The sequence below is a fragment of the Melanerpes formicivorus genome, unplaced genomic scaffold (genome assembly GCF_026170545.1).
Source record: "Melanerpes formicivorus ecotype bairdi unplaced genomic scaffold, bMelFor1.0.p_v2 SCAF_16, whole genome shotgun sequence".
NCBI classification, from domain to species: Eukaryota; Metazoa; Chordata; class Aves; order Piciformes; family Picidae; genus Melanerpes; species Melanerpes formicivorus.
Genome location: NW_027142368.1, coordinates 9178327 through 9204133, shown reverse-complemented (window position 1 = coordinate 9204133; position 25807 = coordinate 9178327).

The following is a 25807-nucleotide window of genomic DNA, read 5'->3' as shown; positions in this document are numbered from 1 at the left end:
AGAGGGAAAGAGACAGACTCTGCAGAGCACACAGGGGATCTGCAAGCCTGGCGAAAGCAGCTAAGTAACAAGCACTGATGAAGTTCCCAAACTAATGTTTCTCCTCAGCTGCTTTGGCCTTTTTGTGGAGAAGATTTTTCACAGAAATTGCTACAGGATGGAGGTCCTGCTGAAAAGTACAACGTTAAATTTGGGAATAATGACAGAGGAACCAGAACAGATTAAAAGGATGAAGCATACTTTCTTGCTCCCTACATCAAACACATTTCCATTTTATTTACTGTTTTAATTTCCAGTTCTCCCATGCTCACCCTGTGGCATCACCTGTGTTTTTCAGACCAGCTTCCATTTCTCCAAAAGTCACTTCTAATCTCAGTCACTCTCCAGCCCTGTGGTTTTCCTTCTCCTTGACAAGCCTGACCACTTAAATTTCTATCTGCTCAGATGTTTACCCCCACCCCTTTCTGTTCCCATCTCATTTCTTCCTGTTCCAGTTTTTGTGATGCCATCATACATCTATGCCAGCACTCAAAACATGCAGCAATAGACATATAGATCCTGACTGCGTTCAGGAAAGGGGAAAGGTTGAAGTGAATAACATCCTGCGTATGAATGATTCCCTTGCTTGCTATACTACAGCGAGCTGTGCTTTCATATCCTGTGATGGATGTGAGTTATGGGTCACTCCCTCACTTGTGAAAATAAATGTACAACACTTGCCAGTTGTTAGGCTGTATATTGCAAAATGTTATCACTTCATATTTATACACTTAGCAGACTAATCACACAAACAAAACAGGTCCGGCATGACAGCTCTACTACCAGGTGTTTTCTGCAGAGACAGACATGCAAAATCACCCTTAGCAATAAAGTGGTGCTACATTATCCAGAGGGAGATATTTTATGTTCAAAGAGTCTATCATATCCTGAGCTTGCCCTGGGTGGACTTAGCATGTGAAAAGCAATATTTAAGTGATTTGCTGAACTGGCCTAATAGCACAAAACACTCCTGGCTCTATTTACTTATAAATACATTTCAAGGCACTGATTGAAGTCTGTAGTGCCCTAAATGGTCTGGGACCCAGTTACTTAAGAGATATCATCTCTCCTTATAAATCTTAACGTGGTAATTCGGAACCGCCAGTTGCTCTTGTTTTATTTTCCTGGGTGGACAATGGGGTTCTTTAACAGGAAATGCATCAGCTTGGAACCTGTCCTCATCAGCCTTCACACACAACAATGCTTCAGAGGACTATTTCAAGGAGAAATACAGAGCTGATCTCTTCAATGTGACAAATGTCAGTTAATCTCTTGAGTGATCTTTTATATTATGTTAGTGACAGAGGGCCTAAGAGTGACTAGAGGGTCATATGTTCAGGAAATCTATTCCCAGAAATCTTTTCTTTTTCTCCTATAACCACAGAACCAGTGCAATGGCTGAGATATCACACTCTTGTATGCACAACCTCTTCACAAGCTCTCAGCTGTCCTGAAATCCTGGTAAGGTCACCAGAGAGACTAGAGCCCCTTGCTGAACCCAGCTCCATCAAAGCTCCCTTAAAATACAATGCCACTGGCACATCTTAGCTAATGAGAATGGGTCTTGGCCACTTGTGTTTTATTTACAACTGTGTGTGCCATTCCAGGCTCATTTTAACTAGCATGAGCTGCTGAAGCACTAGATGCTCTTATCTGCTTCCCTCAAGGGAAACAGATACATAAACTACGTAAGATTGCTAGGTTTTTAAGATTAAATACTATAAACACAGATTAAATTATATGCTTTTTATCTCTTGAAGGAACTCTTCTTCATGGCATTCTGCTTCAAGTTTCCAAAATAATTTTTACTTACATTCACATTTAGAAGCATTTAAAATACAGACAAGAGGGAACATGTTTGTGACCGTAACTGGCAAAAGAGAGATCAGGTCTGACTCTCAGTTACCCCTACACCTCAGAAGAGAACAGAAAAAATACCCGTGGCAGCCACAGAGGAAACACCCAGCACAGCTGAGCCCTCTCCATGGGGTACCAGAGGGGTCCCTAGCAGTGAGAAAATGTGGTCTTAGCATAACTCTAACTTGAGATTAAAAAAAGAAAACAGACACTTGAGTAAAATAACAAGGAAACTATTGCCTTAATCTCTGCATTCATGATGCCAGCAAAGACTGTCTGGTCACCTTCTTGAGAGGAAGTTTGATTCCCTGTCTTTTCAGGAAGACTGTCCTCATGAAAAGCAACTGAGAAAGACAAATAGCCATCCAAAGGATAAGAGCCTCAGTGGGTTGTTTTGCTGTTTGCTTTAGTTCACTGGCTTAAAAGGGTCAGCAACCTTCATCCTGAAGACCCTATTAGAGAAGTAGCTTTGAGCAAAACATATAATTAACCTTTGGAACTCACTGTAGCAGGATATCATTGAGGAAGCACATGAGAGAGATTCTCATTTTTTTAAAAGGATAGCTCTAAGGACACAATCAAATATTATCAGTATTTTCACTACAGAGAATTCACTGGTAACAACCACTAAGCACTGTGCTTCTGGGAATCAAGAACATACAAACCAGGGACTGATAAATTCTTCACTCACCAAATGGCAGGTGAGTATGAGGAGCAACACATTTGTTTTCTGAAGACGTGAGGCTGCTTGAAGTCTTCAGAAACAGCCACTCACAGGGGCAAGAATAGAAACTAGACCTGGTAAATGGATGTTTAACCCGCTCCATTATGGCAATTTTTGTGTTCAGCTCTTTGCTTCATGTGCACTTACTTGCTAGCTCCCAAGTGATGGCCCTTCACAATCTGAGAAAGATTAACCAAAAGCACATAAGCCCCAGGCTGACCACAAAGGCTTAACATGCAAGTTGAAAGCAGTGTACGTACAAAGAAGATTTCAAAATGCAATACTCAGGAATCAACTGCAAACATTTTATGTTACTGTGCAGGAGACTCAAATGGCTTCAGCTAGGAAGAACCCAACTGACAAACCTGTCTGAGAATGACATCCTTTAAAGTGACTTCTGTCAGATTTAGAAGAGGGAAAAAAAAAAAAAATAAAATCTCTGGGTTAGAGGGAGAGGGCAGCAGACAAGAGACATGAGATACTTGGAATGTGCTGACACCTGGAGTACTTTAAAGCATTTAAGACTCATAACTTTTCTTCAAGACAGAGAAGGTCTGAAATGTGCAGCATATGCCGAACCACCAGGGTTACGGCAGCAAGAGGATGCAGTAAGGATCTTTGCCAATAGGACGCTGCAAGTTCTCCCATTTTGTTACCATTACCATCAGAATAGCCAAGAAAAGACACCTCTAGCTCTACTGGGTGATCTTATCAGAGAGATAGAAACTATTTATAAATGTATTTCTAGCACTGTGTAGCTATCCACCTGGCATTCATGGGGCTCTATCCTCAGTAGTGTAACTCATGCTGGATCCCTCCACATCACAGAATCACAAAACTGTCAGGGTTGGAAAGGACATCAAAGATCATCCAGTTCCAACCCTCCCGCCATGGGCAGGGACACAGTATCACAGTATCACTTAGGTTGGAAAGGATCTAGAGGGTCATCGAGTCTAACCTATCAACACAGACCCCATGACTAGACCATGGCACCAAGTGCCACGTCCAATCTCCCCTTGAACGCCTCCAGGGTCGATGACTCAACCACCTCCCTGGGCAACCCATTCCAATGATGAATGACTCGCTCGGTGAAGAACTTCCTCCCCACCTCGAGACTAAACCTCCCCTGGCGCAGCTTGAGACTGTGTCCTCTTGTTCTGGTGCTGGTTGCCTGGGAGAAGAGGCCAACCCCTTCCCGGCTACAACCACCTTTCAGGTAGTTGTAGAGGGCAATGAGGTCTTCCCTGAGCCTCCTCTTCTCCAGGCTAAACAATCCCAGCTCCCTCAGCCTCTCCTCATAGGGCTTGTGTTCAAGGCCTCTCCCCAGCCTTGTTGCCCTTCTCTGGACACGTTCAAGTGTTTCAATGTCCTTCTTAAACTGAGGGGCAACACGCTACAGCAGGTTGCTCATAGCCACATCCAGCCTGGCCTTAAAACTCTCCTGGGATGAGGCTTCCACCACCTCCCTGGGCTACCTTGTCCAGTCTCTCACCACCTTCATGGTGAAGAACTTTTTCCTAACATCTAATCCAACTCATTGAGTTTTGCTCCATTCTCCCAGTCCTATCACTACCTGACATCCTAAAAAGTCCCTCCCCAGCTTTCTTACAGGCTCTCTTAAGATACTGGAAGGCCACAATAAGGTCTCCTCAGAGCATTCTCTTCTCCAGACTGAATAACCCCAACTCTCTCAGTCTGTCTCCATAGGAGAGGTGCTCCAGCCCTTTGATCATCCTCATGGCCCTGAACATCCATCTTCTTGTTTTGAACAGGTAAGCCTTTAGATTTGATCCAAAGCACAAGCTAAAATAAAAATTAAAATAAAAACTGTAGCTTTGGCTTTAACACTTCTCTACACAAAGCCAAAATGTCATCATGTGTAATGGGGGGGAGAGGGGAGAAAGCGACAAAACACCAACCCCAAACCTAACAAAAGCCCCTGCAGCCCTGTGAAACACAGAACAGGAAACTGTGCTGTGAGCTCTGACAGTAATAAAAACAAAACTGGATTGATTCTAGAGAATTTATTGAACAAAATTTAGTTAGGGTCTTTTTGTTTTGTTTTGTTTTAACGATTGCACACCACTTAATTTTTATGAGCTCGATTATGCCTCTAAGGCACATTCCAGCAGAGGGCTGAGGTGAAAAAGCCTCTCCAGGGAGGATGCAGCAGCAGAAAATGCCTTTGGGATGTGCAGGAGTTGAGCTAATCCTTCCTAGGCATGTTTCCCATTACCTACTTGCAGATCTTGCACTTCCCAGTGAAAAAAGCAAATCAGTGGGCTCATGGCTAGGAATTTTCTGCCTCTTTCTGTACACTGTGCCCAGGTGTTACAGGGGTCAGATCCAAACCTTCCTTCAGGCATAACAGCTGCAGATTTTTCATGAAAAAGTTATTCAGCTTGGGGACCTGGTCCCTTCACCACCTTTTCATCATCAAAACCTGGGCTTTCTCAGGAAGGACAGAAATTGTATGCCTCAGGTATCCCATAGCAGCCAATCCTGATAAGTTTGTTTTTAAAAACTCTTAAGTTGCTCACTGTAGAGAATGCATAATGACTTAAAACACTGAAAATGCTAAACTCAGATATGAGAGTGAACTTCTCCTCTCATCTGCCCAACAGGCCAAGCTATAACTAACATAGAAGGTCATGAAGCCTTTCTACCCCTATCCTTCCCCGGTGATAGAGACAGGAACAAGGGCTGGTGCAAGGCTAACAGTCATGTTACACTAACCTCCATACCCCATTTCAGCTTAACTCTTTACTGAAGCAGAGACCAGAGCTCTGCCTTTTCAGGAGGCACTACACAGCATTAAGCTCCTGGGCTACTGTACATCAACCTCCTTCCTGATAAGCAGGTGCTGTTCCTCCCTCTTCGCTTGCCAAATGAGAGGACTGTACCCTTCCCTGGAAGAACAAGCTTTTAGTGCCTGAAGAAAACACTAGAAATGCCATAAAACATTGCTCATTGTATTTAGGATGCTTGGAACAACTTCAAAGCAAATTCCATCAGGTACAAAAACTATTCTACAGCTTCTCAACTGCAGCTTCCCTCTCCTCAGTGCTGTTGCATATTGAAACATGCTTCTTTCCAGAAAACAGGTACAGGTCCTTGCTTTAATCCATGAATGCAAAAACATTTCTTTTTAAGACTCTATTGTAGAGAAGTTTGCAGTCCTAAAATTCATTGCGCACCACCTGAGCGTTCCACAGTCTACCATACTAATTCCTGCAGTGACCAACAAGTTCTGTGTTGCACATACCAGTCCTTCAGGGGAGAGGAGCTGGCCCTGCTTCCTGAGAAGTGCCACAAGTCATAGGCTGTCTCTAAAGTGGTCCAGGTGTCAGCACAACATTTCCAGAGCAGAACTGGGCCTCTCTCAGGACAGCTGCTAAAGGCTGCCTGACCTCCGCAGTTAGGGCACAGAGCCTTAACTTGGCTCTCTCTTTGGAGTGACCATAGGTAGTCTGTGGTGTAGCAGAGGGACAGACCTGCTGCTCATGTTCCTGGGCTACTCCAGCTGAGCTGCCCTGTGTCCTCCCCTGTACTTGCCCCTGTACATAGAAGCTGTGTGTGTTGGACATTCAATTCATGTTTTCTTTCCTTTGGCCTCTGCCTTCCCTCCATTTCTGGTCCCAGTCAAACCCTGCATTACAAGGAGTATTCAGAAAAGTGAAAAATGTGAATTCTGGGTAAGTCAGTGCAAAAATTCAAACTGGGTTTAGAACAAAAGTATTTCTCCACTTCCCCACTCTGAACCGAAATGAACAGGAAACGTCCATATTTAGTATCAGATTTTACAAATCACACTACCAAATAGATCACCAAAATGACAAGGGCAGCTGGCAGCTCCTCACTTACTCCCCTGCCAACACCCAATTGGTGACACTCTACATCTCAACCTTACATCCCACTGCTGTTACACAGCCCCCGGTGAAAAGCCATCCACGACGGTCCCCAGCAGAGCTGCGTGGAGTCTCGCAGCGCTGCCACCCGGGAGGGCTCCTCCAAGGTGAGGGATAAAGGAACAGCAGGACTGATACTGTGTCTAATGTGGCACAAGGTTCCCTCGGCACAACGTGCCCCAGCTAATGAATGGCACTGCCCCAAGTGCAAACAAGCCGGCAAAGGTTCTGCTTTCAAAGCCAGCACACTGCACTTCAATGAAGATTTTTTCTTCCCCCCTAAAAAGTTTTAATATACACACTAAATTAAGCTTGAGAAAAGGGGACATTTCATCTTTAATCTATTTACTTCTGAATATTTAACATACAATTCTGGCACCAATCACCAGATTTAACTGGAAAATTACTCACTAATCTGTTTGCTTATTTGGAATAATTGGGTAGGCTGCCAGGGAAGAGGATTTCCTACCCTGTTTAATATCTCAGTTAGTAGTCCAATTTCAGCTTGGCGGCATAATTACTCTGACAGAGCTGTAGCCACAGGGCCTGTGAGTGGGGCTGCTTTTTAAACCGTAAATTATGGAGGATTAGCATTTATGAATTTTAAATCAGGGCTGTGGTAGGAGACACTAAAGCTGCTTAGAGCTTGCAAACCACTGCATTCAATCACCAGTCATTAACACATTCCTTCCCAAGACTTTCTGCAATCCCATTTAATAAAAAGGTATTTCTAATTTGCTCCAGAATATCGTGGCTCTGTGTCTCCAGCATAACACCAGGGATAAGGAGATCCACTTTCCAGGAAAAAGGCATCACAATTTAATCTGACCCCGATTTACCTCCCGCATGAGATGCTAAGGGGCTATCTCCTCTGCCCAATTTCTACCATTACTTCTACCAGATGGAAAACATGTGTTCGAACCCTTCTGTACTTAAACAATTACAAAAATCAAAAACCTGCTGAAAAACAGAGCTGCAACGTGGCTGATCAGCAGAGATCTGAACTCTGCCATCCCCCTAGCTCAGGAGCTTTGGCTTGTGAGCTCTCCTCTGTTGTGTTTGCCTGTCAGGCTCCCGACAAATCATTATGGGGTAAATCCTTCCTTTGATGTAGGCATGTAACTTCTTTTAAGGCCAATGAGAGTTATGTACATGTACTGAGGGCAGAATATTTTATGCCCTGAAGAAGTCGTCTTAGGAAAAAAAATATGCCAAAAATCGCACCGCTTTGAACTTCGAAGTTGCTCCACTCAGGAGTCTAAAGAGCTGTGAAGCTGTAAGACTTGCATCCAAATGCAAATGCTGAGCCCCTTCTTCCTCCTAAACATGTGCATCACGACTCTTCCAAAGACCAAAGACACACATAGAAAACCTACAATTTTCACACTGAGAGTTTTCATATATTAAATTAAATCTGTATACATTCATAGAACCACATAGATAGGTAAAGCCTCCTAACAAAACCAACCAACCCACCCCTAACCAAACAAAAAACAGAACAAATATATGAAAGGAAGTTGGGGCGGGGGGGCGGGGGGAAGAGGAAAAAGATGTGACAAAGAATAAAACTCTATACAGCACCTGTCATTCAAACCTAAGGAAAACACAGGCAACTTAGAAAGGAGCCTGACTGAGCTCCTCCCACAGCATCCCTGTGTAATTATCTCAGAAACTCAGAAGGGCTCTGAGTTCTCAAAGCCACCTCCAGGAAGGGACAAGAAGAATTTCACTGCCCTTGCACGGTGATGGAGATTTGTACACCCGCCTCAGGGTCAGTCAGCAATGACCTCTGACATAAGCAGGATACCAACCAATGATGCATCACACTGCAATCAACAGTGCCATTCACTGAAGCAACCAGATGATTTAGGATTCCCAAACCTCATTGAAAGTCGCTGGAAATTAGGCACTTTGAGAAGTCGACACTTTTGAAAATGCCTTTTAATCTCCTAAATTACTCATGCTTTTGAAAACTTTACTCATGCTAAGTACTTTGGGGGCCTCAGTCAATGAAAGCTAAACGGAAAAATGCTAAGGAAGGACCATTTAGACAGAACCCTGCTCAGCTCTTATCTCTCTTCTGTCCTCCTAGCAACAATAGACAGAAGGAAAGCAGAGCTCTTGGCAACACCAAGCCTGTGCCAAGAATTTGTCTGACAGAGTGGTAGGTCCCTGGACCCTATTAAGGCTAGTCAAACAGAAGGATTTTCTTCCCTTCTGCAACCAGAGTAGACTTTTTTCCTAGCTGACCTCCTCCTTCCAAAGGCTGAGTGGCGCCACCACTTCTCCCCAAACCATGAGAAAGATGCAGTCCTTAGTGCCACAGGAGGAACAATTTGATCACTCTTCCAACAGTGCAAACAGTCCTTGTCTCAAGCAACAGCTCTATACATTGCTCCTCTTGCTAACTCTTCTTGCCTGCACACAGTTGAAAAACATTTCTTCATTCTTCCCTTTGCCTGCACCGTGGGGGTGCACACAAGATGGGGACAAAGGTTATAAGAGCAGGGGTGAAGCAGCATCTGTTTGGCATTCAGAGCCTGAGGTGCTGCTAATGGTTTTTCTCACTTCAAGGGGCAGTTGGGGAAAAAAGAATGGGCACAGGCAGGTGACCAGGATGAAATGCTCCCCAGAGTGCATATATATATGTGACTGACTTAGTCCTGCTTTTCTAGACCACCATCAGGAGCCTCAGTATGTCTCAGGACTCAGTCCCTAATGAATAAGAGCCGTGTCCAACCCCTAACTATAAGGGTTATTCTTTGCAGGTAAGAAGAGAGTGCAGCAATCCACCCACACCTTATCTAAAACACCTCTTCAAACACACTCATCCACATCATCTGTCATACTGTGGCAGGGTAAAGAGGCATGATACAAGGAACTAGGGGGGGAAAAAAAGCCATTTCAGGAGCTGTACATTGTTTAGAATAGCTCCAAACAGCAGAACATTCCCCAGGGCTGTTCAGGTTGGCTTTGGCAGCATTGCTGTGATCTCTGCAGAGACAGCATAAGAGCTACAACAAAGACCAGATTCGAACCCCTGACAGTCAAAGTCTGAAAAGAAAAAAACTAAACAATTTGGACTCAACTCCTACACAGTGTCTCTAAGCAGCTTCAGTTCCTCAGGATTTGGGCAAAGAGCTAGAGCACTTTCTTACTCCTCTCTGTAATATGTAGTTTGCCTCAAAATGTTGGCTGTGGCCAGAAGTTACATTTTAGTCCTCATAAATCAAAGGAAGAGGAATATCTTCTACATTTAATGTTTATATTGTAATATTTCTAAATACATCCAAATCCCTTCTCATCCCACAAGGTTTCTTATCTGTGACTCTGAAAGTATCTCAAAACTTACAAAAGAAGAAAACCCTTCTTCCCCTAAGGCAAGTAGGAGGAGGGGAGGCTGCACCATATATATAAGGACTGATATAACTTTGGCTTGGAAATCTCTCTTCAATAGGCTTAATGTGCTTCCTGTGCCTGAGAAATATATAATGTATAAAGCAATCCTGCTTGCCTTCCTCCTTAAAGCCACCTGAACAATCTCCTTTCACTGGCCATGGGGCTTTACTAGAGACTCCTCTGTAGAACCAGGTGGCTCAGAATATGGCCTTGCTTTTCTGCCACTGCAGCTAGAAGCATTTTAGACAGATAATTTGACCTCTAAAAGATTGGTTGCTGGCAAAAAGAGTCAGTACCATTTCCTGTGACATAGGAGAGGATCCAGTATCGCCATGGGTCCTTTCCAAGATTCAGTCCTTCTCACCTTACATGAGAAAATTTGGGAAAGCAGTCAATGAGGTGCTATGGACAAGAGAGTCCCTGACTCGAGAGTTACATTCAATCGCAGGTAATATAAAATACTCCAGCAAATAATATGGTGATGGACACTAGCAACTAAATGCTCTTTTTCTGGAAGCAAACCCAAAAAATCTTTGTAGATATTGCTGCACAAGGACCAGTAGCATGAGCTACACAGAGTTCACTACTTGAAAGGCTCAAAACCTGTATAATTGCACAGTCCTGCAAACTGCAGCCTTTTGGCATTTCTGAGAAGGGAGTAAAGATCTCAGGTTTCTGCTCCAAGGGAGCAAGAATCAGTTTAACTCATCTTACCCATCCAGAGCGGAAGGGCTTGATGGCTGTGGAACACAAGAGATACCCTTCTGCAGAAAGCAGCTCCAAACACCACCTCATTCGGAGCATTTTACTGATACCAGCTCTGCCTCTCAAGTCCTGCTTCATAATACTGTGAAATCAAGTGTCTCACATTGGTGTTTATCGTGCTTCTGGCACTGGGTTAAATTGATGTCTCAAAATGATGCAGCATGCTGAATACTTTTCCATAACTTGTCATGTCCATGGGTGAATTTTCTTTACTTCTATGAGCCAAGTCCTTGATGAAAGACAGTTGAGACTACTTTCATTAGTGTTAAGGGGATAGCTAAAGAGTCAAAGCACGTGACTCATTTCTCACGTGTAGCTTGATATATCTGTATACTGTAGAGAGCATAATCCCATAAAGCCCAGGTTTAAAAATGTCTCTCATTGAAAAACGTGAGGGACTCATGACTGAAAAATATACTAGTCAGGCCAGGAGACCTAGAAAAAATTCTATGAGAGAGGAGATCAATGATTGTGGCACCTAATCGTGCCCCAAGCAACAAAAGCCTCAGCATTGCAGTCACAAAGCTTTGCAGTGGCTTGTCTCCACCTGTGGCATTAAGGAAGAGGACGGACAAAAGTGATGTGGATCCTGGAGTACAACCAGCTAGGTCAGCAGTGCGCCACCCAGATACCACTGAACAGGATCAAGTCTCAAGTGTGCCTTATTTTAATGTTAAAACTCTTCTGAAGATGTTTGTCTTGCTTTAAGGGGTTCAATGTCTTTCTCTGCTTTCTGGTTTAGCTTGGTGGAAAATTATTCAGGCAAGGAGAAGAAGGGGAATCAGCTCAGAGAATCTCATACAGAGATGCTGCAGTAAAAGTCTTTGAGCTTTGTTTTCTGCAGACTGTATGAAAGTGGTAAAAATTTCACCACGTGCAGATGGAAAAGCACTTTAGCTGCAAAACCAGCATCTCCCTCATGTACCTCCCTGTATGGTACAAAGAAATTCTCCCACAGTCAAGATGAGAGAACACCAAGGTCTTTTTGCTTTGCCAACATCTGATGGATGGTACCAAACTAGGTACTCCTAGGCATTGGAAATACACTTCTGGAGGAAATGAGCCTATGGAAACAGCCATGTATGTAAAGAGGGTTCCTACTCCAGGATCACTCCTTAAGAATCAGAAGAGAGTGGGAGGCTCTCTCTGCTCTTCCTAAAGCTTCTTCTGGGAGTATGCTCAAGTTTCCACATTGTGAAGCTCCAAAGAGCCTCCCTTTGTCTTCCAACCTTTGAAGTGCAGGAAGTTTCAAGAGCGAGATTCCTGGATTGCAGGTTAAAGCTGATCTATCACACCAAATGGATCTCCAGTCAGATCCACAGCTGGTGTGACTGACTTCAGTGCAGCTAGGCTGATTTATGCTGCCTGAGGATCTGCTCTTCCACAGTTAGTGACATCTCAATTTCCTTTTTAATAAGCAACAGGCCCTGTTATAATGGGGTATGTGGAAGGAGAGACGTAAAAGCTTATAATGTGAAAATTGATTATCGTGTACTTTAGACTATTTCCTGCTGTGGCCTTTGTTTTGGTATGCGTGTTTCATTTCATTACTCCGAGCTGTTGCACTGTCTCTGAACTACGCTATGAAATACATTAATTACCTCATTATGTTTAGGGCAAAACCTTCAGTCCTTCTTAAAAAAAAAACCCAAACACGTTCACTCAAAACATTCTTCGGGCTTCATCAGGGATTCTGAGCGTGACGAGAGAGGACAGGACTGCAGCTACACCAAACCACACACCAGATTTTGCTTCTATTTGTGCCTCTGCAACTCAAAAAACAAACAATGAAAGAGGCAAAACGGAAAATCCACCTCAGCGTGCGTTTGTTTGGGTTTTTTTTTTTTATAACATCCAAAATAAAATTGCTCTCAGATTCCCAACTCGTATGTCAATGTGTGAACCCAGAAGAACTTTACAAGGCTTAGTCATAAACTTCCAAAACAGAGACGACAGGTAACTTTACTTATAGCCCCACCAGAAGGTGCCGCAGAAATATGGTAACGTCGGCATCCCGAATTAGCCTCTATATCAGATAAAAATGATCTAATACTTTTATCTGCCTGAATAAATCTTAATTAAGATAATGTCTCCTCAAAGCATAAAGTAGAGGAAGGTAAAAAAGCAAAACCCTCCACAAATAATTTGTCACACGCTCTCCCACTTTGAATTTAGGATCGGGCTGGGGTCATTTTGTAAAGAAAATAATGTTCCAGGCCTATCACAATTTGTGAAAGTCAGGTTAGAGTAAAAGCAAAATTCCCCACTGTCCTCACAAGATTTCTTGCCCTGTTCTTTTGTGAATACAGTAGAATGGGTGATGGATGGGAGGCTGCCCCTTTCTAGAGTTCTTGCTGCGTTTTGTGATAACTCATTATATTTCTTTCTTTACAAATAGCCCCATTAACACTCCAGAATTGAACAGAATCATAAAGCTTGAAACATCCCACTCTCATTCCAGTAGAGCTAGAGGTATTGTTTCATGAATTACAGAGCTGTCAAAACCTGATTTATCCAAACGAAGCCTTCAAAGCCAAGTCACAGATATTTATTTATTTAGGATTGTAAAAGAAAATACTTTTCACTGAGATAAGGATGATATAACCTAGCTACAGCTTTATTTAAATTGAATTACGTATCCTTTGTATTTCTTCAACAATATAGTTGATGGAAGTGATTTAGTCCTTGGTCTTTTTTTTTTGGGGGGGGGGGGGGGGCTGAACTAAAAACCTTATTAAACCATTTATAGAAAATTTACAAAACAGAAAAGAGTCAAGCTCTTTCAAAGTCTCTGTGGCCTCAATAAAACCTTATATATTCTGAGATTAGATGTCACTCTTAGTCATATGATTCTAAACAAGACTACTATAATCCTCTCTGTTATGGAGATATTTATTTTTGTCTGAAAAACTTCAAAGCAGGCCGTGACAGATAATCAAAATCAAAATTTGCATTCCAATGAGAGTTTCTTTTTAATAAAGAATAATGATTCTCACAGTTCTTCTGTAAAGAATTGAGCTAGCTTACGTCCTTCAGGTTTCAGGGGGCTGGGGTATGAAGTTCTGGTTTAGGTTTTTTGTGTTTGTTGTTTTGGGTTTTTTTTTCCTCCATATCTTTCATTCAGTATCCAGTAAAGCGATTGCTACTTTGGGGTGAAATGTTGCACCAAATCAAGAAACACATCAATGAAACCATTTCCTTTTTTCTTCAGAAGTGTCCCCAGAATGCACATCAAGGATCACTATCAGTGCATAGTCCTACAACTGTCTTCCTGGGTGAAGACAGTTCCCCTGGGAACTGGAGCTAGCTTTCAGCACAGCTGGGACAGCACAGTTAGTGAATGATCTTACTTTTTCTAATGTGCATGCTTGTTTGAATGTTTTTCCTTTCTTCATTTGTGGTGGTAGTGGGGAGCATTTGTTGGGGTCCGTGGACCAGGACCTCAGCATGGCAAACCCTGCATCACACCATATTAGAATAGAATAGACCAGACCAGACCAGGTTGGGAGAGACCTGAAGACATTTGTGACTCCTCTTTAGGGACAGGTGAAGACACCTTGTGCTTGCAGACATGCACACACAAACATCCCTCCTTTATAGGCCTGTATGCACACAGCCAGGGCTAGCAGCTCACCTGGGGAAGCTGGAACAATTATTTTCTCCAACTTACCTACCCCCTTCCCTGTGATGCATTTCTATTGGGCAGAAGACCCATTTAGTGCAAACCTGAGTGCCAAGACCATTGCTCACCAAATCTTTCCAGTGGCAGCGCACAGCTGAGGGAAGATGCTTTTCTGCTTCATGGTAAAACACCAGCCAGCCCCATAGCCTTGTTGTGGCAAGGGTCACTTCGTCCTTTCAGCCTACTGTTGTTTCTTTCCTTTCATTAGTATTAATAAAAAATTAAATACCCAGGAAAAACTACACACTCAACACTGTACATCAGACCATGCTGGGGCCTCCAGACTTCAACTTCTATCAATTAATTAGTGCTGAAATGGAAGTATCATTCATTTTTCCGATGCAAATCTCCCCTAATAGCATTTTAAGAGTTATGTCCTCCCAGGTACACACGCAGATAAAACTGTCTGCACGTCTCACAGGTAGGACTCTCAGGACATTGCCTACCTGCTAATAACTTACAGAAATAATGAATTTTCAGACCTTGAATCTTCAGGTTTTTTCAGTTACTTATTTAAACCACAAGTTAGGAAACTCTTTGTAAAGAAGATCTGTGTGGAGACCAAGGACAGCTGCAGGAGGAAGAGTGAAAAGCAGCAAGGGTGGTCTAGCAACTCTACAACACTTTTGCCAAGAGCTCCGGAAAGGGCCGAACAGAAACACCCATCAATAGAGGTAACCTCGGGCTCCTACTTATGTCACCCTGGCTTTGTGCGTGAAGAATCCACTTCATCCCCTAGGAAATGAAAGGCAGTGTAGGACAAGGTGCCAAGAAACTAGGGTCTCTCTGGTGGGACTTTCTGGAGAAGCAGGACAGCTATTTACATTTGTTTAGTATAAGGCAAAGAGGCAAGAGCCATTGGAGACTATCAGCTCAGCAGCCCTAAACGACCGTGAAATACTCCTGCCGGGGATGGCGTTTGCTGGCAGCCCTTGGCAGGGGCCTGGCGACAGTCATTGCTCTCACTGTCTCTCCTGCTCTGTGCCACTCAGTTACAGACTCCTGTAGTCCCCTGTATGCAAAGCTGATTTTGTACCTCCTTTGTTATGTAAACGAGATGCTGAAACACTTCTCACGTTCTCTCAAGCAAAAGGGCTGCCTGCAAACTGCAAACCCTCACTTGTGTGGCAGGCTGGTCAGCCGGTCCGTCCAATGCCTTTCCAATATGCTGGCATTTCGTTTTACATTTCCTTTCCAGGCAACACAGCCTGGCCCACATTGGTTTTTATTCACTGTGGCACGACTGCTTTGTTAGCACTTCTTTTTATTTATTAATTGTTTTAATAGTGATCATTTTAAACCAGCACTGGGTTAAAAAGCATATGAAGGAAACCTTAAAATAGTATAATTTTGTGACTGCAGAGTACATGGGCTGCTTTGATATTCTGATCTCACCCCACTTAAGCACAGTTCTTGGAAGTGAAGGACAGTGGTGTAAGTCAATCTCAGTTAAATGCTAGCTTTGCTCATTGAACAATGCAATGGGCACACTTGGCTGTGTTCACTAAAATCTTGTTTGATACCAATTAAGCCTTAAAAAAAAAATCCATTAATAGTCTCTGAATGCTTCTCAAACTCACTTTGCAATTTATTTTAAAAAGACTCAAAAGTTGGACGAAACAGCAAAGATCTGCCAAAGATTCAGCAAAAAGGGGGCTGATTTGAAACAAATGGTAGTTTTAATAATGATAAACCTCTGCATATCTTTCAAGTGGGCTCTAAATCTGTCTCTATCCTTTACACCTTTAACTTTATCCTGCACAAAGCACTAAGCACTATTTTCTACTTGAAAATATCTCTTATAATTGAAACTTTCTTAAAGAGCTACTTAGGAAGGACAGTCAGGTTTTAGAATATTAATTCCTTTTTCTCAGGCACACCACCTCCATTTCAGATGTTTCATGCAAGGCCTGGTCAGTGCCAGCCTTCATTTGAATGGGAATGTATCACCAAAATATTGGGATGAAAATAAAAAGGAAGAATATTTCCTCTTCCACCATACTACCTGACTGATCAACAAGCTTTTATTTCATGCCTTGCTGAAACATCATTTTTGAAGCCATTTACTCCTTTAGTAGGAAGAGTTGCTTTCATTTTTGTTTTTCTACAACAAACCCAAAAGATTGCAGTAACTAGACGCATGCCTGCAGCCTGTCTTGGTTTATTTTACTTCAGCTTTTTTGGGTTTTGTTTCTGAAACTCCCACAGGTCCTAATTCCTGCTGAATAAGAGCATGCTTACATCTCACTTGCAAAAGTACACCACAAGATTGGCTTGAAAAAACAGCGCACGCTGGAGCAGCGACAGCAGTTTTGCTGAGGGCTGACAGAGCACACCCTTGGGACAGCAGGACCCTGGTAGCTAACACGGCAGACATCAAGCAGAACAACAACCACTTTTGGGGAGCTGCCCTGACAAAGCTTCAAGTGGCACCAGGGTACCTATTATGACTGTTCCTCTATTTCTAAGCAAAATGATATCAAACACACAGAAAAGACAGCCAATAATGAGAAACTTGCAGCTGTTCTCGAAGAAAGACTTCTCTCTCTTTTTTTTTTTATTGTACCCCAATCCAAAATACTTTAAACCAGTTTTATCAATAGCCATAAATCAGTATGATGATATGATGTCTCTTTAATCTTTTCTAAAACAAAATTTTTTGAACTTTTGAGCGTGGCCTTCCCAAATAGGTTAGGTCTTCTAAGACAGCATCAAACCTTCTTTTCCTTGCTTCCCATGTCAGCCCGAATCCCAATAGTTATGAAGCATAAAAAAAAGTTCAAAGTAAAATATAAATTACCATCCCCTTCAAACACAAGTAGAAGTCTTATTAAGTCTCTAGTGCTTGAATCACGTCCCATGTCTGTTCTTTAGACCTTTCTTCCTTTGTGAGGCATAAATGGACACATCTTATTGATTTTCTTTCAACCTGGATCACCTCGATTGCTGTGAATATGGCAGACAAATCCAACTCATTCTCCCGCAGGGAACGAGGAAGAATGCAGACGAGAAGCTGGGGAAAGTCTTCTCACAGTGGGATACCAGGAGTCATTACGCAAAAACCCAAGTCTAACTGCTTGTAATTCCAAGACCTTTTTCTTTTCAGCTCCTTCAAAAAAAAAAAAAAGATTCTTTTTTTTTTCCTTAATGCTGAGAGCTCTCTCTTAAATTTTTTATGAATATCATTTTGGCCACCGTATCAATTTCTGAGGGTGTTTTTGTTTAAAAAGGGAAGTATCAAATAGGCCAGCGATGGCTGCAAACCCTGATAAATAAGTATAGAGTTAATGATGAGTGACTGTAAACAGACACTGGTCAGAAAGAGAAAGTCAGAATCAGAGAAAGCATTGTTTGAAGCCTGACAAAAAGAAGCTAGTTAAAACTTTTTCCTTCTAACTTGGCTCCACTTTGTATTTTTTTTCTTTTTTTAAATCATTTATAGACTTACTCTTCTAAGGACAATTGTATGAAATGAAAGGAAGTGTAAAAGTAGAAAGATTTTTGTGCCTTACACCAAACCACTTACTGTACATGAAAAAGGGATTTACTGAATCAATTTAGTTGTGTAGGGTTTTTTAAATCAAGTGAATGATTTCAGTGAAGTGGAAAAAGGTGGCAAGAATGTGCAGCACCCCAAGCTTTGCTCCTAAAAGCAATAGAAAAGACACAATTGAAATGCAGTGGGACCTCTGTGGATGAATTAGACAGACTGTGTACAGACACTTTGCAGTGACAATCTGCTTCTGAAAGGGATATATTAAGTGCTAACTTCACTGAGGACGTAAATTGAAGACAAGATATCCAAGGACTAATTTCAAAGCACTCCTCCTTGTTAAATGAATTGCTGAAAGAGCAGGGTTTAAAAGACTTTGTTTTGCATTAAAGGATTTGAACTACACCTATCAGCAGACTGTGCCTGCAAACTAATGTTAACATAATAAACCCACCACTGTCTTATTGCCATCCCCTGAGCTACACCATCACAGCTGTAATGAGTTGAATTCCTCCCATGGTCCTCGACACTCCATGCAAGTGCTGTACCCCAGTGTTCAGTGTCTACCACATAAAATTAACATCACTTTTATAGTAGGAAAGGAAAGGTCTAGGTCATTAGTAGTTTAAATATATAAAATTCCAGAAAATGAGATCATTGGCAGCAGACTTCTAATGCTGTTTAATGACATGTTTAGGCAGCAGTAACTATGCCTTCAGTTATTTAAACCAAATTTTGAACAACACAAAATGTGATCTTTAGATATAGCCTTTACATTGGCCTCTAGTTACATCATTTCACAACGTAATTTTGATATCAATATGGATAGAGCTTGAGGGGTATATCAGAATAATTTCCCCCCAAAATACCCATCCAAATCAGTGATGTTGTTGTAATTCATCCTGAAGGCTAACACCAAACCCTGAATCACTTCTGTGCTCTCCGTTACTGTGAATCCTCGGTATAGTCACTGAGCAGAGGGTCCACAAGAATACTAAGGGAAGACAAAACACTGCAGACAGCACAAGTAAATATTTTGATGACAGATATCATGTTGTTAATGACAATACTTGGGGAGAGGAACAAGGTATCATATAATGGTTTGAGTTGGAAGGGACCCTAAAAATCACCTAGTTCTGAAACCCCTGCCATGGGAGAGTAGCAGGGATATTTTCCACTAGACCAGATTGCTCAGGACCTCATCCAACCTGGCCTTGAACACCTGCAGGGATGGGGCAATAGGTATGAAGAACAGGAAAAGGGTAGTTAGGCAGGAAGTGTGTCTTCTGGAGGTACAAAAATATCAAAAGGAATGACCTGTGCTGTAACCAAGAAATTTCCTCAAGAATCTAAGTTACAGGTCATTACATAAGAGGACCTGAGGCTGAAATTGTATCCTTTCTAGGAAGATGGCATCCTAAGAGCCTAGTAGACAGAGCACTATCAGACAGGCTTAGAGACATATTCAGACTTTCTTTCACCTTAGACTTCTTGTCTAACCTTGAACATATCCTTTATCTCTTCAGTACACATGAATATTGCAGGGCATTATTCAAACATCACAGTAGTGGGAATTATACAATAATCTATTATAGTAATTTCAAGATTGGCTGTTCAGAAGAATTTAGGCATATTTTCCCATTTTAAATTTTAATAGAGACAGTAGAAGCAATGCATACAACTTGTAAGATCCAGCTACAACACCTGGCAGAAGAATCCAGATGTTCCCCCTTCCAACAGCATCATTAAACAAGAGGCTGATGTGAAATATTTATAATGAAGGTGAATCATAGCCCACAGAGGAGGAATCTAGGGCTGTATCTTCTACTAGCATCAAGCACAAAAATGCAAATACACTGAACAAATACTGCATTAACTTTCAAATCACACGTTCTATGTCTCACAAAGTAAGACACAATATAGTCCTGATGCAGGTGACAGGTGGTAGCAGGACACCCCCAGTTTAGAACAAAGTACAAAGAAAGGATATTAAAGGAAATGCTCCCAGCAATCAAGAATGTAGGATCCCGGGACTTCAAGTGACCTCCTGGGAGAGGGATTCACCTTCACTCTTTCATAGTAAAATGGCATCACAGAATCTCTCTCTCAAATTTAGCCATTTCATCTTAAAATTGTTTTGGTCATTTGTGCCACACTCTCTAAGGCTGTTCTGAGTGTTAAAAATCTCCTTTTTTAGAAGCCATTCTTTTCATGCTTAATCCATGTTCATCCATCCCTGTGCCAGCACTGACCTCTGACTGAAACTGCTCTTACCAGTCCCAGCTTCCTCCTTCAGCATTTTATAATTAATAAATAAATAAATAATAGTCTTTCCTCCAAGCTTTTGTTCTGCCAGAACTCAACAAGACAAGATGTATGGTCTCCTCTAAGTTTTAGCTCTTTCTGCATCTCTTCCAAACCAAATTAATCCTTACACATGGGAAACCACAACTGTATTGTTGCTCCATGCCTTACAAGATCACTCAATACTTTCTTAATCTCTGCTGGCAAGACTTCATCTTATGCATCCTAGAGCCATTTCACCCATTTCCACTGCCATATCTTGTTGACAGTTCTTAACCATTGACATCTCTGTCTCTTATTTCCAGCCCATGAGCTTACAGCAGAAATATTATTAGTGCCAGGTTGGGAGCAGAGCAGGGGAGAATTTACAAGTGCTGACTGCCTCCAGAGTACTGCATTTGGCTGACTCATTTAACTTCCTAAACCATTCAACAAGCTGAATTACTAACATGTCTATAGACTATCCAAGTCTTTCCACTTTTCTTAGAGAACAGCAATCCACAGTTTCCACTGCCCAAGTGAAGGAAAACTCGCTCAGAAGTATCTTCATGAGAAATTCATGCTGTTCTGGTACGTGATTCCTGAACCTTCCATAAACTAAAGGAAATGAGACCAAAGGCTTCCACCTTCATAGGCAGACTCAAGAATTTCACCTGTTCAAGAGTAGAAATCCACATAGAACACTGCCCAGCTTGCCATGCTGTCATCATCCATACTTAAAAGAGCAAGACTTTTAGAAGCTGCACCACTGACTTGCACATTCCTTCGAGAAAACCATAACATAAATCATATTGCTTTAGAAAGAAAAGAGCGCATAAAGCCACCCACTACCCACCAGCACATTCAGGGCAATTTGACAACTACAGTCAAACACCCTAGAAGCTCAGAGGTTTTTAAGACAGTATTTGACCTGTGAGAAGACTTTTGCACCAGGTTGTGGTGGGTTGAAAATCCCCCCCAGTATTAAATTGCCATAAGGAAATGAAGCTGTATTTACAGGCAAAACTACAATCTACAATGAAATGCAATGATATGTACAAAATATACAGTATTTACAATATTTACAGGTATTTACAATTTATAAGCAAAAGAAGAACCCCCCAGGAAACAAATCAGGGGAGCTAATAGCTTCCCCATTTCCTGCCCCCCTTTCCCCTCCTTATCCTCCTGGACACAAAAGGGACAAGAGAAAAGAGCAGAGTAATTTTGTTAGGATACTTAGCCAAAACAAAGAACACAGCCAAGGTCAACAAAGCCAAGCAGAAGCAAGTTAGTGTCTCCCAGAGCGAGGGAGCCAAAAGAGAGAGCAAGATAGCTTACATTACGAGCCTTATGTTTGTTACCTGTCCAATGGGACTGTTTAGAACTTATCAGTATTTCCCTTTTTACACCCAATAGTAATTGAATTACATTCTGCCACTTTCTGTTTGAAATCTGTGGAAAATTTTAATGGTACAGCCTAAAACTACCACACAGGTCAAAACTTGTCCTCAGTTTAAAAAAGTGTCTACAACCAAGCATGAGGCTAATGGCAAATGCATACTCAGCTGCTTTGTCAAATGAAGTGTAAGTTGGAATTAAAATAGAATTTCAGCTCCCTTTTTAATTTTAGCTGTAATCTAATAATTTAAAATGGAGACTGGAGTGAAAATCTAGCAACTGTTAAAAGCATAATGTCAGACATACTAGTTGACCAGGAAACTTAAGTCATCTACTATTTAATAATTCATACACTTGGTCAGCTGCACAGAAGCTGGTATTGAAGAGTCCTAGGAGGCCAAGAAAATTGTTAACATTATTATTAAATTGTTTGATTTACAGCCAAATCTAATATTATACCAGTACCTTGTATAAATGGTTCTAAATGCAACACGATGGAGGAACAGCAAGGCTTTCGCCTCCATTCACTTATCCATTTAGCTGTCTTAGACCGCCTCAAACTGTACTTATTTGGAAGCTGAAAATTTTACAAGTTGTCAGGTGGCCCAATCATTAAAAACTTAACTATCACCACACACAGCCTCAGGATTTCGAGCACTGATCTTGTCTACAGTAACAAACTGCTTATCTGTTTGGCACAACAGTGGTCCTGAAGAGCTGATACGCACTGAAACAAAACGCAGTTTGAGAGAAGCGGTGCATTAAACCAGACTCCAATTCCTTCCTGGCAGTGATAAAAGTTCTGCTAGGAGTTATTAGTTCCCATACCCCCCTGCAATACCCCACAAGCTGATGGACAGTGAAGATCTATGGTTCACAATAGCAAACTACTGTCACCCAGCCTCCAACCCTACAAAAACCCATTCTAGGAACCTGCTCCCACTCTTCAGGTAGTGCCTACTGCATTTCATTGACATGAGACCCCAGCAAATTCTTACCGCTCCAGTAAGAAACTTGCAGCTTGCTTCAGAGAAGTACTGTCAGAATCCACCTAACATACTTGGAGAACCTGGCTGAGCTTATTAATGTAAGAACAGCTCATGCAGGAGTTTTTCAGCATAAACAGAGATAGGATGTCTTGCTTACATACTTTTGCAAACCTCAGACTATCATCACTTAGCTAAAATGTGTGAAGTAGGTGCTTATGTAGAAGATAGAGAAAAAAGGCAGGTTTTAGTGATTAACTGAGTAGCCAGGGCATGAGCACTGCTTTCTATAAAGTTGCTCATGAGAAAGAGCAAATAGAAGCTGGTTGGAAAATACTGATAAAATATTGCCTCAATTTTCTGGATTATCACCACAGTATTGTTTCATAAAACGGCACAATTTAAAAGAAAGTCAGGCTTCCAATTTTCCCCCAGCAGGCAACCAAGTCTTTGGGATGTGGAGCGTGGCAGGGATGTATGAAAACCTTGCACACGTTGCTTGCTATGGATACCATTGCTGCACCTGTCTGTAAGGCAGACACCTAAGGAACTGGTAAAGCATTTTGATCCAAAAAATGCCATTCCCCCATTTGTCCAAAAGGAATCTGTGCATGGTCTAAGCGAATCCTTCCACCCTATTTTAGAGGGGTTATGTTTGGCTTTCTTGCTCCTGAATCAGCATTAAAAAAAATATTTCTGGAAAATGGAACAACTCTTGCAGAAGTAAGAGTGTACTTAGTGGCTAGCTGCACTACAACTGCAGTTAATGCAATCGATACATGATTCCAAAGTGGAATACAGATGATTGGGATTCTGTATAGGTAAGCACGCAGCAAAGGAGATGAAAAAGGTGTAACTAGACCCTTTCTCTTTCTATTTTCTTCTACCTAATGACAAAAACTCTAGTATCCTTATTCACCTTGATATTGTTTGACTACTGTACTACTTCTCCTCACCTATAGATCTTCCTCAAATAGATATTTTTCAAAATCCATTCCTCACCCATTCCTAAGTTGCACCGTGGTTCTGTACTGCTCAGATAAGAGGAGTCTCTAACTATTGGTCCATTTTAGCAAATCCAGGTGTGATATTTTGTCATGATGCTCAGTAAGGACAAGGTTTTTCAACCATAGAATGCCACAGCCAATTTGGGCCTGGATGTCATGGGTTGTGAAAGGGAGGGAAAACCATAATAAAAACCTATATGATAAGATTTTCAGTCAAGGAAGTCACTTCACTGAAATCTTCTGTCACTTTAATCTGGCTGCCTCCTTGAAATAGAATAGAATTAACCAGGTTGGGAAAGACCTTCGAGGTCATTGAGTGCAACCTATCACCCAACACATCTAATCAACTAAACCATGGCACTAAGCACCCCATCCAGTCTCTTTTTAAACACTTCCAGTGATAGTGACTCCACCACCTCCCTGGGTAGCACATTCCAATGGCCAATCACTCTCTCTCTATGAAGAATTTCTTCCTAACATCCAACCTAAACTTCCCCTGGGGCAGCTTGAGACTGTGTCCTCTTGTTCTGGTGCTGGTTGCCTGGGAGAAGAGACCAACCCCCACCTGGCTACAACCTCCCTTCAGGTAGTTGTAGACAGCAATAAGGTCTCCCCTGAGCTTGCTCCCCTTCAGACTAAGCAACCCCAGCTCCCTCAGCCTCTCCTCATAGGGCTTCTGCTCCAAACCCCTCCCCAGCTTTCTTGCCCTTCTCTGGACACCTTCCAGCAACTCAACATCTTTCCTAAACTGAGGGGCCCAGAACTGGACACAGGACTCAAGGTGTGTCCTAACCAGTGCTGAGTATAGGGGCAGAATGACTTCCCTGCTCCTGCTGGCCACACTCTTCCTGATACAGGCCAGGATGCCAACTCCTCCTCATTCCCTGATGCAGCAAAGCTAATTGGCTGTAAGAACTCTTACATGCAGAATTATGTTATCAAAACTACTGCATAACAAAACCCCACTTCTATCCCAGTCAGTCTTCAATAAAGTTAAGCAGCTCCTCATCTCAGCTGGACCTGGATGATATACTTCAGATCTCTACACTTAGTTATATGCATATATAGCTATATGCACCCCCCAGCCCGTGGATGGTGTTGTATTGAAGAGAGCAGAACTGATTAACTTCTGTTTTATTCTGGATGCCAACTACTGAGAACACTTGGCTAGGGCTTATGCTTGAGTATAATGGTTGTTGGATCTTAACTCCTCAGGAACAGCAGATTGTATTATTGACCTCTATATTAATTAGGTGTTCTGTGCATTGATAGAGTAGGAAAGGCAAATAGCTTTCTAACTCCTGATGTTTCACTGGAGAGTGATGGCAGCCAAAATATAAAGGACAGAATAAGCACTTAATTTCAACCTTAATGTCAGGTTAATGTCATGTCTGTTCCTACCTATATCAAAACAAAAATGTATTCTTAATACAACATGAGCAATGATAACTAGAGCTCAAAGTGAAACTACAATGGTAAAAATATTTTGGAGGTTCATTTTATAGCAATTTTTGTTACTCATTTTTTTAATACATCAATGAGATAAAATTTCTACCATATGCTTTGTTCTTTCCCCAGATCTAAAACAATTTATTAATTAAATTGATTACCTAAACAATATTTGTCATAGGCCTATGATGAATAAAAGTCTTATATTTACAGGAGAAAATGGAGTTGGAGTGACTTAGATTCAAGGAGAGAAGAAACATCAATGCTCTTTGTGTTTGAGTCAGTGAGAGGTCCTGCTGTCAGCCGGTGCTCAGACTGCTAGGCTGCATGTGACTCTCTCTCTATGGAACAGGTTACACCAGGCAACATAATTTTTCTGTCCACAAATCTCTCATGGACCACTTCCATCTTGGACTTCTAGAACATCATCTAATTGCTACATTTAAATACTCATCATTTATCCTTTTCCTGTCTTATGCTTAGTTCTCCAGCAAAAAAACCTTCTGACCTATTTGGAAGGGTGAATTGTTACCAGTCCTGATCCTCTGAGAAACACACAAATAAATAAATAAATGGTGAAAAGGCTGGGAAAGTTTACATTCAGTACCTGTTTGGTAAAAAGCATTTCAACTTCCCCCCCCTCCCCCCAGTTATAAGAAGCCGATAATTCTAGATCAACTTAACTTCATATTATTTCCCCTGTGCAAAGTAGGAACAAAAATCTCTAGACAATAAAAAAAAAAAGAGAAAGGAGAGGAAGGAGAGGAAGGAGAGGAAGGAGAGGAAGGAGAGGAAGGAGAGGAAGGAGAGGAAG